Below are 15,014 nucleotides of genomic sequence, written 5' to 3'. Positions count from 1 at the left end.
ACTCTGACATTACAGCTTGTTACTAGATGTTGAAACAGGATCAATTGAGCAGACATGAAACAATTACATAGGACACATAAAACACAGAAGAAACTAGTTCCAAAAGCTTTAAAGATTGTAAAGGGAGAAAAAGCAGGAAAATAAATTACATATACATGCAGAACAGAAAAAAGTCATGAGACAAAGAAACCTAATGTGCAGGAAAGAACCTGTAAGTAAAACTAATATTTATTAATGTAATAGGCATGAAGATCAAGCAGAAACAAAAGGTCTTGTGCACTTGTTTTGTGAAAGTTGGTCAGTCTGATGATTGACCCAAGGAAACTTGCAGTGCCATCCTACAGATTGTTTCAGTTCTGTTCAGATTCCTTATTTTCAATTCCACACCAAATGGTGTTATTTAACCTTCTCCATACGGAGAAGATAACATTTAACCATCATGTACCATGTTGACCAAAACTGACTGAAAGCCCACTCTGAACCTTCATTCTCATAAATCTATCCACTTGTAACCCAGCCCCACTTGCATGAAACCACTTGTTGAAAACATTCGTGGAATACCTACTCTCCAACACTACATTACCTTTCTAGTTTAATTCCTCCTTAATGACACTTACTTTTCAAATGGATGAAATAGGAGCCAAAAGCAGTCTAAAAATTTTGGACATTTTAAAACTGTTGTGTAAACATTAAGAAACAAAAAGAGATTTCATTGTTAAATCCAAAGGAAAGAGCATGTAGATGGAAAGATTACATTAAGGACTTATATGAGGGAGCAAGACTGTCTGCTAATGTTATAGAAGAAGAAATGTTTATCTATTTGCCAGGTGTAGGAGATTCAGTATTAGTGTGACAGAGATTTGGAGTACTGGCTTTCAAACAATCAGATGGGATAGATGATATTCGTCTGGAATTTCTTAAATCATTGAGGGAAGTGACAATCATGATTATTACTGTAGAATCAATGGGAGTGGAGACATACTACTGGAATTTTGGAAGAAAATTAACCATGTAATCCCTAAATAGCAAAGGCAGATAAATGCAAGAAATATTGTACAATCATGTGCATTTTCAACTTCTCACGGCGTAATGAATAATCCATTAAATTTTGGGCATGCAGCCGCGCAAATAAAATTTCTTCTACTGATATTTCGGCCGCATATCGTCCGGCCATCTTCAGAGCGAGTTCCAAGACTGACGACAAGGTGCCAAGCGCGGCCTTATATGCTCCACAGCGGCGGTACTGCGCATGCGGGTCACAGATGCTGCGCCACCTGTGGCGAAGGCGTACGGACATTCGATATGCTTATCGATGTTTGATCAGCGGCGGTGACACGGTGACGACTTCTCTGCAATGTAATTACTCCAAGAGCTGGATTCCATGCTTTGTCCAAATTAAAACCATTGTCTCTGTTTATTAAATTGTTGGCTAATCGAATTTCTATGGCTTCCTTGAATACAGATTCCCAAAAAGAAGAGGTGGATGTTAAAATCTTCACATCACTGTAATTCATGGAATGATCCATATCAATACAATGTTCAGCCACAGCTGACTTGTCTGGTTGTAATAAGCGTGTGTATTTTCGGTGTTCCACACACCTCTCATGAACAGTGCGTGTTGTTTGACCTATGTATGACTGCTCACAATTTCCGCAAGGAATCTGGTACACACCCGCCCTACAAAGCAGTAAATTGTCCTTCACAGAGCTGAGTAAAGCCGCAATCTTCATGGGGGGCCGTAAGATCACCTTAACACAGTGTTTCTCAAGAATACGGGCTATCTTTGAAGAAAGAGCACCCACATAAGGCAGAAACACCCTAGATCTGAAGAAATTACTATCTTCTTCCCCATCGCATACCTTCTTTTTAAGTTTTGCATCGAATGCTCTACGAATTTTTTGCGGAGAATATCCATTCGATTTAAAAATACTCTTGAGGTATGTTAGCTCTCCTTGTAAATTGTCTTCATCAGATATACAGTGTGCCCGATGCACTAAGGTCTTAAGGACACCCATGCTCTGAGAAGGGTGATGGCAGCTACTGGCATGAAGGTATAGATTTGTGTGCGTTGGTTTCTGATGTACGGATGTTGTCGTTTGCCGTAAAAGTGATGGCACATTAGGACATGCCGTACATCGGAAACCAACGCACACAAATCTATACCTTCATGCCAGTAGCTGCCATCACCCTTCTCAGAGCATGGGTGTCCTTAAGACCTTAGTGCATCGGGCACAATGTATATCCGATGAAGACAATTTACAAGGAGAGCTAACATACCTCAAGAGTATTTTTAAATCGAATGGATATTCTCCGCAAAAAATTCGTAGAGCATTCGATGCAAAACCTAAAAAGAAGGTATGCGATGGGGAAGAAGATAGTAATTTCTTCAGATCTAGGGCGTTTCTGCCTTATGTGGGTGCTCTTTCTTCAAAGATAGCCCGTATTCTTGAGAAACACTGTGTTAAGGTGATCTTACGGCCCCCCATGAAGACTGTGGCTTTACTCAGCTCTGTGAAGGACGATTTACTGCTTCGTAAGGTGGGTGTGTACCAGATTCCTTGCGGAAATTGTGAGCAGTCATACATAGGTCAAACAACATGCACCGTTCATGAGAGGTGTGTGGAGCACCGAAGATACACACGCTTAATACAACCAGACAAGTCAGCTGTGGCCGAACATTGTATTGATACGGGTCATTCCATGAATTACAGTGATGTGAAGATTTTAACATCCACCTCTTCTTTTTGGGAATCTGTATTCAAGGAAGCCATAGAAATTCGATTAACCAACAATTTAATAAACAGAGACAATGGTTTTAATTTGGACAAAGCATGGAATCCGGCTCTTGGAGTAATTAAATTGCAGAGAAGTCGTCACCGTGTCACCGCCGCCGATCAAACATCGATAAGCATATCGAATGTCCATACGCCTTTGCCACAGGCGGCGCAGCATCTGTGACCCGCATGCACAGTACCGCCGCGCTGGAGCATATAAGGCCGCGCTTGGCACCTTGTCGTCAGTCTTGGAACTCGCTCTGAAGATGGCCGGACGATACGCGGCCGAAATATCAGTAGAAGAAATTTTATTTGCGCGGCTGCATGCCCGAAATTTAATGGATTATTGTACAATCAGCTTGACAACTCAAGCATACAAATTGCTGAGATAAATGTTATAGAAAGCAATGGGACTGATGAGTAATATACAAGAACCAAAAGGAAACAACAAAAATTAAAGCTCAAGAGAGAAGTGAATGGATTGAAAAGGGCATTTGGCAGGAATGCAGTCTTTCTTCTCCATTGTTGAATCTGTATATCAGAAAGAAAAGGTTAAGGAATGGGTTTAAAATTCAGTGTGTTGAATCTGTATATCAGAAAGAAAAGGTTAAGGAATGGGTTTAAAATTCAGTGTGAAAGGATATCTGTGACAAGCAGGCTAGCACACACAAATGGAGCATTCTGCACTAGTTTTAATCACAGGCCTACATTTGATAAAGAAATTTCTGAAAACATATGTATGTGAGAATGTAGTCTGGAGCATAGTGTTGTATGGAAGGGAATCATAAACCATGGGAAACCATAAAAGAAGAGAAATGAAGTGTTTGGCAAGATGTTGTGTTGCTGGAGAGTGCTGAAAATTAAGTGGACTGATGAGAAGTGTGCAGGGTATCCACAGAATTGAGTGAGGAAACGAAACCGCTAACTACAAGAGGTAGTAGGGTGAATTGGCAACCCATTAGGAATAACTTTTATTGTACTAAAAGGAACAAAAGAGGGAAAAAATGTAAGGGAAGGCAGAGACTGAAATATATACAACAAATACTTGAAGATATTAGGTGTAATTATCACTCAGATGTGATAAGATTGGTGCAGGAGAGCAAATGCCAATGGGCTGCTGCAGACCAACCAGAAGACTGACTGGGAATGTGGGATGGGGAAGGGGGAGATATTGGTGTTGGAAGACAATATACTCATCCGAAAAAAATAAAACAGATGTTTGGCCACTCTGAAAGACAAACCTATTTGTAGTCCACTTAGAGAAGTCCTTCTAGATGATTCATACCTCAGTCCAGTAGTGACCCTCTCCCACTCACATTCAAAACCCTTATCTGGTTCAGTTCTGTTGATGACAGATTCATCACTGACACCAGGGTCAAGGAACTCTCCATTCTTTCACATCCTAAACACATTCTCTCCAGTATCTCCACTTTGATAGCTACCAACCACAACATTTCTCTTACACAGTCTTGTGGCACACACTTAGCACATCTGAAGTGATGAGCAATTCCTCTCCTCATATGCAGGCAGACTTGTCATGGACGAAGTACTAAAGCAAATTCTTCAAACAATTTCCTCCCATACTACTAATACTCCACATACCCCCTCTAAATAGTGCTAAGGAACATCCCTGTAATGTGTGAAAATCACTTCGGATTGAAACTTTGCCTTCCACATCTTTAACTGTTTTCCTTTGTGGCATGACATGAGGAATATTCTTACAAAAATTTGTTTTACACCATCCAGAGTGATATTCCATTGTATGAACTGTAGCTCTACATCCTTCGCAATTTCTGCTTTCAGTTTCTTCCATAATGCTCATATCCATGTGAAAAGACCGTGTGTAAGACTTTTATAAGCATCTTCCCAGTAAATCCTGTTTAGGTCCTGTCATCAGGACCACCTGTGAACATCATATCAACATCATTAATATTGTTGCCAGGCTTTTTGTTTAGTCCAACCAGATACCTACCCATTTCAATGATTGCCATCATGTTGTGGTCTAGGACAAAGTTGACCACACATTTTGGACAACTTCAAGAGCTGCTGATGCATCATGTGAGATGACATGCCTTTAAAGTGAGAATATTTGGAGAAGCAGCCACTTCGCAGAGAACTAGAACTACTGAGGTGCTGCACATAAGAGTATGTAAGCTGACCATATAATGGGCTGATTGTACTGGAGTTAATGTCTCAGGACAGGTGTGATGTGTATATTAACACACCTTAAAGTTTAATTGGCACACATGTGACAGCATGTGCTACCTGATATGTTCCAAAATGCCACACATAAGACTGGAATTCTTTTGGGGCTCATACCTTGGGTTCTGTTGGTGACAGGAAGGTATGTGCTACCTGATATATTCCAAAATGCCACACATAAGACTGGAATTCTTTTGGGTCTCTTACTTTGGGTTCTGTTGGTGATAGGAAGGATGATCGAATGTTTTGGATAGCCCTTCAACCAGGAGCCATTTGTGTACCCACCAGAAGGATTGTCTTAGTGTCACTATCCTACAGTACATGGTAAAATTATGAATATTAGCCACTTCCTCCTGCTTACACAAATGGGGCAAATCATGTGGTTTGTTTTGCATTTGATGTGGTCTATGATGGGCCTTAATTAGTTAATGGGCAGTTTTTACCATTTTTTTGTACCAAAACCAAGACATGGATTCCAAGATGGCTATGCAAAGCATATGACTGAAATTTTTAGTATATGTCTCGAACAACCTCAAAAGTTTTCTTGATATCTTTATCCATTTCCAAGATGCAGAGGTTCAGAGTTACCTTTCTTGTACTCATAAAACCCAGTGTGAGTCAAGAAAGTTCATAAGTTCATAAAGTGATACAGGAGGGAGAAATATGCTGTGAAGTGCCTCCGTTAGCGTGCATGCAAAATTCTTGTTCGTTTAAAATACCATCTGAGTTGTAAAATTAGTTTCAGATTATTTCAGTTTCAAATAAGTAAAATATCAAAATTTTATTGATCCATAAAATTCATTTCATATAAGTGACATGCCCTGGTGTGGCAGAGAAAAAAATGGAACCAATGGAAAAATGCTGCTATTGGAGCACAAAAAAGTCAAATATGCTCCTGTTTAAAAGAATCTAACTGACAAGGGGGGTAACAGCTGTCTTACTCTATCTTCCTCTGCTCCTTTACAAATTTTCCCAAACATTTTGTCAAGCGAACATATTAGCACTTTTTTTATGCTGAGAGAGAAGGAGACTGTGGCAGCTCGGAAAGAAATAGAAAAGCAATAAATACAGGAAGACAATGGACAGTAGTTGTGGTAGAGAAAGATGTAAGGAGACAATGGTAGTGGAACATTTCTGACAGTGACAGAACAGTGCTAAAAAACAGTGAAGGAGGTAGTGCCAGTGGGAGAAGAATAAAGAGACAATGACAGTGGAAGTGGATGGGAACCAGTGATAATAAGGGACATTCTTTGTCAGTGACAATGAGGAAGAGAGAGAGAGATAATGACTGAGAGAAGAGACAGCACTAGTGGGAAGGAATGAATGAGATAGTAACAGTAAGAGAGAGCAAGAGGGAGATAATAACAGTGAGAGGAGATAGTAATAGTAGGCCAGAACAAAGGAGACTTTGGCTGTGAGATAATGTCAGAAAGACACAAAGAGATAATGACAATGTGGGTGTGGAAGGGTAAGACTGACCGGTAGCGATAGGCTAGTGGGCGTGAACGAGTTACAGTTCAGTTAGGGGACCTTGTGGGAGGGAGGGGGGAGTCACACGTTAAAACAGGCATGATTATCTTTGCATGTCAACATTTTTAGGAAAGTTGTAAAGGTGCTGAGGAAGGTAGAATGAGGCAGATGGTACCCCGCTTTTCAGTGTTTCTTTTAAACAGGAGCATATACACCTTTTTCGTACTGTGGGACGAGCATTTTTGCACTGGTTTTTATTTGCTGCAAAAACAAATATGAGATTTAGTAAATAAACTAAATCCTTAATTAAAATGTACATCTTAATTAACACCAAAACTTTGCTGTCCATCCAAAGTGAGCAACTGTAACTAGTACAGGGATTTAATATCTTCCTTGTAGTTAATATGAGTCGAGGGGCATGAAAGGAAAGCAGTGGTTGGGAAGGGAGTGAGACAGGGTTGTAGCCTCTCCCCGATGTTATTCAATCTCTATATTGAGCAAGCAGTAAAGGAAACAAAAGAAAAATTCGGAGTAGGTATTAAAATCCATGGAGAAGAAATAAAAACTTTGAGGTTCGCCGATGACATTGTAATTCTGTCAGAGACAGCAAAGGACTTGGAAGAGCAGTTGAACGGAATGGACAGTGTCTTGAAAGGAGGATATAAAATGAATATCAACAAAAGCAAAATGAGGATTATGGAATGTAGTTGAATTAAGTTGGATGATGCTGAGGGAATTAGATTAGGAAATGAGACACTTAAAGTAGAAAAGGAGTTTTGCTATTTGGGGAGCAAAATAACTGATGATGGTCGAAGTAGAGAGGATATAAAATGTAGACTGGCAATGGCAAGGAAAGTGTTTCTGAAGAAGAGAAATTTGTTAACATCGAGTATAGATTTAAGTGTCAACAAGTCATTTCTGAAAGTATTTGTATGGAGTGTAGCTATGTATGAAAGTGAAACATGGACAATAAATAATTTGGACAAGAAGAGAATAGAAGCTTTCGAAATGTGGTGCTACAGAAGAATGCTGAAGATTAGATGGGTAGATAACATAACTAATGAGGAGGTATTGAATAGAATTGGGGAGAAGAGGAGTTTGTGGCACAACTTGACAAAAAGAAGGGACTGGTTGGTAGGACATGTTCTGAGGCATCAAGGGATCACAAATTTAGCATTGGAGGGCAGCGTGGACGGTAAAAATCATAGAGGGAGATTCAAAAGGATGTAGGTTGCAGTAAGTACTGAGAGATGAAGAAGCTTGCACAGGATAGAGCAGCATGGATAGTTACATCAAACCAGTCTCAGGACTGAAGACTACAACAACAACAACAACAACAGTTAATTTAGAGCAGAAACCTGTAAAGAAGAACTGTCGAGCATATAAATACAGGGTGTATACGAGCCGGGAGATCCGGGAAAAACCCAGGAATTTTTTAATTTGGGAGAAAACCGGGAAAAACCCAGGAGTTTTTTAGGAATCCAGGAATTTTTCATTGTTTTAGTTTTCAGTTAATTTTTTGTGACTTTGATTGGTAAGAACCAATACTCTAACATAGGATATTACTGTATCCCGCTTCTGCAGTATAATTGAATCGCAAAGGAAATACGCCATATGCAACAATAAAACACAGTGCCCATACAAGCGTTTGCCAACAGTGAAGGCTTTGGGAAGACTATGCAATGCTTCCTAACAAGAAATTGCCTCCGATGAGCATGATGTGACAGCTGTTTACATTAGATTCGTTTGAGCAGTTGCGGGTGGGCACTTGTGCATGCACAGTTGTGTCGCGTATGAGTAGCACTCTCTCCCACTTCTGGCTGGGTGCCACTATCTAATATTGCCTGGTTCGGAAATATCGGACATCGGGGGTTGATCCACAGAGCAGTCTGAGTCATAGTGAGGAGTCTCCACATGACCCATGTTTATGTTTAGTGATTTTGCTGTTTTCTCTTCATTTATTGCTCTCACATTAAATGAAAACAAAATGGATTTCTGTGGCCGGGAGGTATCAAATGAATTAAAATTCGTTCGCATAATTACGGAAGTCTAAAATATGTTATTAGTTCCAGGTTTTATTTCCACTTTTCTGACAGCCAAGCATTAATCGCCTTGCACGACAATGAAGTTATTTTTGTCGGTTTGCTAAAGAGATTTGGCTTTTATTAATCTTTTGCACTGAGGCAGTCAATTTATTTGAAATGATTTCACATGGTTGGCTAGTTTCAACTGTTAGCTGCATTTCAAGTGCACGTTTTCCATCTTCTAGCTCGTATGGCATTATGCCATAATAAACAACCAAAAATGTGATAATACAGTACTGGCAGTACAAGAAAATTTACAACCAAATCTGGACATATGAATGTGCACTTTAGCTGAATTATGCATTTTAGTATGGTTCATGAAATTCCGATGCTCTTGAAGTATCCTCTGATGACTTGTTTCTTTTATGACATAATGCTAGATCTTTTATTGTTTTACACATATGAACGTGTGGGCTTCCTGCGTCATTGTAGCTGCGCAAGCGCAATGACACCTGTTATCTGGTGCTTTCTCATGACTGCTCAAGCGAACCAATTTCTAACAGGTCATGTGAAAATATTGCGAATGGTGGTTTGAAAAGCATTACCTTCAAAGTAAATTTCCTTTTACGCAAGGTGAACTATGTGCGAGAATGTACGATGAATTTCTTAAATCACAGAGTGTTTGACTCTCATTTAAAAATCAACTCTTTGAGGACGACCATCTAGAAGAATTTTGAGCCCAGAAGATCAGACATTTACGTCGTCATTAAAAATTTTACTGGCATATTTGTGTGATGTATCTTAAAGTATAAAATGCGCAAAAAACGTCGTTATATGTGGAAGCTTAGCTTCTGCAACTTATTAATCTTCGGGACCAATATTATATGTGAAAGCTTTGTTTTCCTTGTAGCAACACTATGTATATTAATTTAAACCATTAACTTTTCTTATTTGTGTGTTCGCGCTACTTAAGAGTGACACTGCTATTAGCTGACTACATCACGTGTCCTATGCTGTCATTAGCTGGGGCGATCACGTGACATGAGCTATGACTGGCTTACAAAACTGCGTCGCAATCTCGATTTCTATGCTTAGGAAAGTAACATGCAGTATTTGGAGGAACTCAAATTTATACCTTTGTAACACAAAAATACGCAGCGAACATGTTGCTGCACACCAAATATTTTTCCGAAATGTGTTTTCCCCCCCCTGAGTTATGTTTTCTAAAGTGCCGGGAAATTCTACATCAGTGTATAAAACCATAAACATTCAAAGAATTGATAAGTTTTAGAGTGCGACTGTCACTTAACACGGAAAAAGTATATTTTCACCCAGGAGAAAGTGTATTTTGAACCGGGAAATCCGGGAATGTGTTCTCCTTGTCCATGTATACACTCTGAAATACAACATCACCACCACTACGAAACATGACGACAAGCCTTACTCGCACCAGTGGGTCGTGTTGTGGTGGATGGGATGCGTTGTGACTCTTTGTGTCATTGTCATTTTCTTCAGTCTCAGCCATCTTGGATCTGTCCCTTTTTCCTCCCTTTCCTTCTGCACTATGCAGAAATCTATTTTAATCTGTATTTCCTAACCTTATGTCCTAAGTACAGACCCATGCAATTAGCCTTTTCATTTTACTTAAAAGTTGATGATTTATAGGGTGCGCAACACTTTTGTGCTCTGTTCCGAGATAGTATTATATTCCATGGTCTGAAAATCAGCAGGGGAGTAATGTATTACACTGTTTCAGTAACTGAAAGATACAGTTAGCACCATCATTGGTAAAGAACAAAGAGAAATAGTAATCATGGGGCAATGGGGAGATTTTGCTGTTAAAGTGAGAGTGATATAAAATGAATAATGTGATGAAAGGAGTCATTACGTGAATTAACACGCATTTCACTCTCATTTAAGAACGAGGGCTATTCAGAGAATGTTTCTGTCTGACGCCGTTAGGCACTTGCTGATCGCGTGTATTTTGATATGAGCGTGCTCGATAGCTCAATCAGCATTCGTCCATGACAGCAGGAACGTCTGTGCGTGTCTGGTTTTTTTGATATTCAAATTTGAAGTGTGTGCTGCAATCAAAAATCCCGCCAGTTGTGAGGTGAGGTCTGCAATCAGTTTGAAAATGGCCGAACCAACATTCATGATGAAGTGAAGAGTGGACGCCCCGGCATTGTGACTGACGATCTAGTCACTAATGTTGATGAAATGATTTGTGAAAACCGTCGCTTCTCTATAATGGAGCTTTTGCTTTCCTTTCCACAAGTTTCATGGACCTTTTTTATTTGAAATTGTCACTCAAAAGCTAGGCTACCACAAATTTTGTGCATGATGGGTGCCCAAAATGCTTACAGTGCACCATAGAGGACAGCGAACGGGGGCAACGTTGACATTTCTGGAGGCCTACCACAAAAATAGTGTTTCACTACGGGATCGAATCGTAACCAGTGACAACACTTGGGTGAAACACGTCAATTGCGAGACAAAATTACAGTCCATGGAGTGGGGGCACACAAGGTCCCCCAAAAAACCAAGAAAATATTTGCAAACCTTGTCAGCAAGGAAGTTGATGGTGGCAGTATTTTGGGATAGGCAAGATGTGCTTCTTATTGATTTTCTCGAACGTGGAGCAACCATAAATTCTGCCCGGAACTGTCAAACTTTGCACAGCCTTAGAAGAGTAGTTCAAAACAAACACCGAAGAAAGCTGATGTCCAAAATTTTGTTTTTGCATGACAATGCCTATTCTCACACAGCAAACCGCACTAAAGAACTCCTTAATTCATTAAATGTGAAATTTTCCCTCATCTGCCCTACAGCCCCAATGTTGCACCAAGCGACTTCCACTTGTTTCCCAAGATGAAGAACTGGCTTGCAACACAGTGCTTTGATGACAACGCAGAACTCCAGGTGGGCATGACTCACTGGCTGAAGTCTCATGTGGCAGAAATTTACTACGAAGGTGTTTCAAAGCTTGTCCCCCGCTATGGTAAGTGCCTCAATGTGTTTGGTGACTATGTGGAAAAGTAGTATGTCAGTCACTCTTTCAGATGTATATAATAAAATTTATTTCTTGTTGTTGTTGTTGTTGTTGTGGTCTTCAGTCCTGAGACTGGTTTGATGCAGCTCTCCATGCTACTCTATCCTGTGCAAGCTTCTTCATCTCCCAGTACCTACTGCAGGCTACATCCTTCTGAATCTGCTTAGTGTATTCATCTCTTGGTCTCCCTCTACGATTTTTACCCTCCACGCTGCCCTCCAGTACTAAATTGGTGATCCCTTGATGCCTCAGAACATGTCCTACAAACCGATTCCTCCTCCTAGTCAAGTTGTGCCACAAACTCCTCTTCTCCCCAATTCTATTCAATACCTCCTCATTAGTTATGTGCTCTACCCATCTAATCTTCAGCATTCTTCTGTAGCACCACATTTCGAAAGCTTCTATTCTCTTCTTGTCTAAACTATTTATCGTCCATGTTTCACTTCCAGACATGGCTACACTCCATACAAATACTTTCAGAAACGACTTCCTGGCACTTAAATTAATACTCGATGTTAACAAATTTCTCTTCTTCAGAAACGCTTTCCTTGCCATCGCCAGTCTTCATGTTATATCCTCTCTACTTCGACCATCATCAGTTATTTTGCTCCCCAAATAGCAAAACTCCTTTACTACTTTATTCTAACTAAATCGCAACTGTGTGGCTTATGTCATTAAGGGTCATTAACTGAGCTCCTGATTTTATTGTTACTGTTATTTTATGCTATGTTAACTTAGTATCTCACAAACTTGCCATCAACCAGACAATTTAACCTAAGCGTCACAAATGTCTAATTTAGGGTGTAATGCGACACATGTGGTTCAACCCCTAGACAAGCCAAGACATTTTGATGAAGAGGAACTGTATGTGAGTCTGAACATATATGGGATGTTCGCTCACAGTTACCACCCAGTAAATACTAGAAATACAGCATATATGTTTACATCAGTTTGTGATCAAGTAAACAGTTGTATTATATTTTATTGTATTGTATGAGATTACCAGACCAACAGTATCCTAGCAGTGAAAGCAAAATTGTTGGTCTAATGGTAGCAAAGGATTTACACCAATAGGCTGCACCTGTAGAGGAATCATTTGCTGCTTTCCTGTTTTATCAGGTACATGGACACACAAACAATCATGAGGGTGTGTACTCCATACTGACAGTTAAATGCAGCAGTTAGGGGAGCTACTGCTGCTGCTTTTGAGATTTGTTAGTGTTAATCTGTAGTGGGGCCAATGCTGTTCCTCTAGGGCCTATAAAAATAGTAATTCTTATGTAACTCACTATTCTTATGTAACTCACTATAGATACAGCTGATGCACGAGGTTACAAGGGTGCCATGCAAAATGTCTACCAGGGTAGATGACAAAATAGCCTCACAGATTTTGTTTTATTGAATTATTGAGTGGAGTGTATTGTGATCCTCACAGACAGTAATGTTCCTTCTTGCTGACATACTGTTGTAAAGAAATTACAAGACTCTGACAATGCATTTTGTAAATGTGCATGCAAATGAGGGAAGTAAGTATCTTTATTTCGTGGCTGGAGCAATTAATCATGTAGTATCGATGTTACATTTATGTGCTACTGGCTGCTACATCGGTTGTGCACCACTTGTTTCTCTAATAATTGTATATATATATATATAATTTCAATATAATAGAGGGAAACATTCCACGTGGGAAAAAATATATATAAAAACAGAGATGAGGTGACTTACCGAACGAAAGCGCTGGCAGGCCGATAGACACACAAACAAACACAAACATACACACAAAATTGTAGCTTTTGCAACCAACGGTTGCCTCATCAGGAAAGAGGGAAGGAGAGGGGAAGACAAAAGGATGTGGGTTTTAAGGGAGAGGGTAAGGAGTCATTCCAATCCCGGGAGCGGAAAGACTTACCTTAGGGGGAAAAAAGGACAGGTATACACTCGCACACACACACATATCCATCCACACATACAGACACAAGCAGACATATTTAAAGACAAAGAGTTTGGGGTTTGGGCAGAGATGTCAGTCGAGGCGGAAGTATAGAGGCAAAGAAGTTGTTGAAAGACAGGTGAGGTATGAGTGGCGGCAACTTGAAATTAGCGGAGACTGAGGCCTGGCGGATAACGAGAAGAGAGGATATACTGAAGGGCAAGTTTCCATCTCCGGAGTTCGGATAAGTTGGTGTTGGTGGGAAGTATCCAGATAACCCGGACGGTGTAACACTGTGCCAAGATGTGCTGGCTGTGCACCAAGGCATGTTTAGCCACAGGGTGATCCTCATTACCAACAAACACTGTCTGCCTGTGTCCATTCATGCGAATGGACAGTTTGTTGCTGGTCATTCCCACATAGAATGCATCACAGTGTAGGCAGGTCAGTTGGTAAATCACGTGGGTGCTTTCACACGTGGCTCTGCCTTTGATCGTGTACACCTTCCGGGTTACAGGACTGGAGTAGGTGGTGGTGGGAGGGTGCATGGGACAGGTTTTGCACCGGGGGCGGTTACAAGGATAGGAGCCAGAGGGTAGGGAAGGTGGTTTGGGGATTTCATAGGGATGAACTAAGAGGTTACGAAGGTTAGGTGGATGGCAGAAAGACACTCTTGGCGGAGTGGGGAGGATTTCATGAAGGATGGATCTCATTTCAGGGCAGGATTTGAGGAAGTCGTATCCCTGCTGGAGAGCCACATTCAGAGTCTGGTCCAGTCTCGGAAAGTATCCTGTCACAAGTGGGGCACTTTTGTGGTTCTTCTGTGGGGGATTCTGGGTTTGAGGGGATGAGGAAGTGGCTCTGGTTATTTGCTTCTGTACCAGGTCAGGAGGGTAGTAGCGGGATGCGAAAGCTGTTGTCAGGTTGTTGGTGTAATGGTTCAGGGATTCCGGACTGGAGCAGATTCGTTTGCCACGAAGACCTAGGCTGTAGGGAAGGGACCGTTTGATGTGGAATGGGTGGCAGCTGTCATAATGGAGGTACTGTTGCTTGTTGGTGGGTTTGATGTGGACGGACGTGTGAAGTTGGCCATTGGACAGGTGGAGGTCAACGTCAAGGAAAGTGGCATGGGATTTGGAGTAGGACCAGGTGAATCTGATGGAACCAAAAGAGTTGAGGTTGGAGAGGAAATTCTGGAGTTCTTCCTCACTGTGAGTCCAGATCATGAAGATGTCATCAATAAATCTGTACCAAACTTTGGGTTGGCAGACCTGGGTAACCAAGAAGGCTTCCTCTAAGCGACCCATGAATAGGTTGGCGTACGAGGGGGCCATCCTGGTACCCATGGCTGTTCCCTTTAATTGTTGGTATGTCTGGCCTTCAAAAGTGAAGAAGTTGTGGGTCAGGATGAAGCTGGCTAAGGTAATAAGGAAAGAGGTTTTAGGTAGGGTGGCAGGTGATCGGCGTGAAAGGAAATGCTCCATCGCAGCGAGGCCCTGGATGTGCGGAATATTTGTGTATAAGGCAGTGGCATCAATGATTACAAGGATGGTTTCCGGGGG

The 15,014-nt window shown here is 41.0% G+C and overlaps 1 protein-coding gene across 1 annotated transcript in view; it reads right to left on the bottom strand.

The window, feature by feature from the left end:
* The window catches only part of LOC126482033 (dynein axonemal heavy chain 6-like), a 1,073,010-nt gene that overhangs the window by 35,207 nt on the left and 1,022,789 nt on the right, over positions 1–15,014 (bottom strand). The window lies entirely within an intron of this gene.

Source organism: Schistocerca serialis, chromosome 5, assembly GCF_023864345.2.
Source record: "Schistocerca serialis cubense isolate TAMUIC-IGC-003099 chromosome 5, iqSchSeri2.2, whole genome shotgun sequence".
Classification (NCBI taxonomy): Eukaryota; Metazoa; Arthropoda; class Insecta; order Orthoptera; family Acrididae; genus Schistocerca; species Schistocerca serialis.
This window is presented reverse-complemented; position numbering and strand designations above follow the sequence as displayed.